The sequence below is a fragment of the Salvelinus sp. IW2-2015 genome, unplaced genomic scaffold, assembly GCF_002910315.2.
Source record: "Salvelinus sp. IW2-2015 unplaced genomic scaffold, ASM291031v2 Un_scaffold1630, whole genome shotgun sequence".
In the NCBI taxonomy this organism is placed as follows: Eukaryota; Metazoa; Chordata; class Actinopteri; order Salmoniformes; family Salmonidae; genus Salvelinus; species Salvelinus sp. IW2-2015.
This window is the reverse complement of record NW_019943046.1, coordinates 90,091-90,698: the sequence shown is the minus strand read 5'-3', so window position 1 is coordinate 90,698 and position 608 is coordinate 90,091. Positions and strand designations below refer to the sequence as shown.

The 608-nt window shown below is 41.7% G+C and overlaps 1 pseudogene; it reads left to right on the top strand.

Moving 5' to 3' along the window:
* Positions 1-608, top strand: part of LOC112071521 (mitogen-activated protein kinase 1-like) — a 14,502-nt pseudogene that overhangs the window by 10,506 nt on the left and 3,388 nt on the right.

The following is a 608-nucleotide window of genomic DNA, read 5'->3' as shown; positions in this document are numbered from 1 at the left end:
TGCTGTATTAATACTAGAGGTTACTACAGCCAGGGGACATGTATCTGCTGTATTAATACTAGAGGTTACTACAGCCAGGGGACATGTATCTGCTGTATTAATACTAGAGGTTACTACATGTATCTGCTGTATTAATGCTAGAGGTTACTACATGTATCTGCTGTGTTAATGCTAGAGGTTACTACATGTATCTGCTGTATTAATACTAGAGGTTACTACATGTATATGCTGTATTAATACTAGAGGTTACTACATGTATCTGCTGTATTAATACTAGAGGTTACTACATGTATCTGCTGTATTAATACTAGAGGTTACTACATGTATCTGCTGTGTTAATACTAGAGGTTACTACATGTATCTGCTGTATTAATGCTAACYCCTCCTCTCTCAGGGTTACACCAAGTCTATTGATATCTGGTCTGTGGGCTGCATCCTGGCTGAGATGCTCTCCAATAGACCCATCTTCCCTGGGAAGCACTACCTGGACCAGCTCAACCACATACTGGGTATGTACACACTACCTGGACCAGCTCAACCACATACTGGGTATGTACACACTACCTGGACCAGCTCAACCACATACTGGGTACGTACACACTACCTGG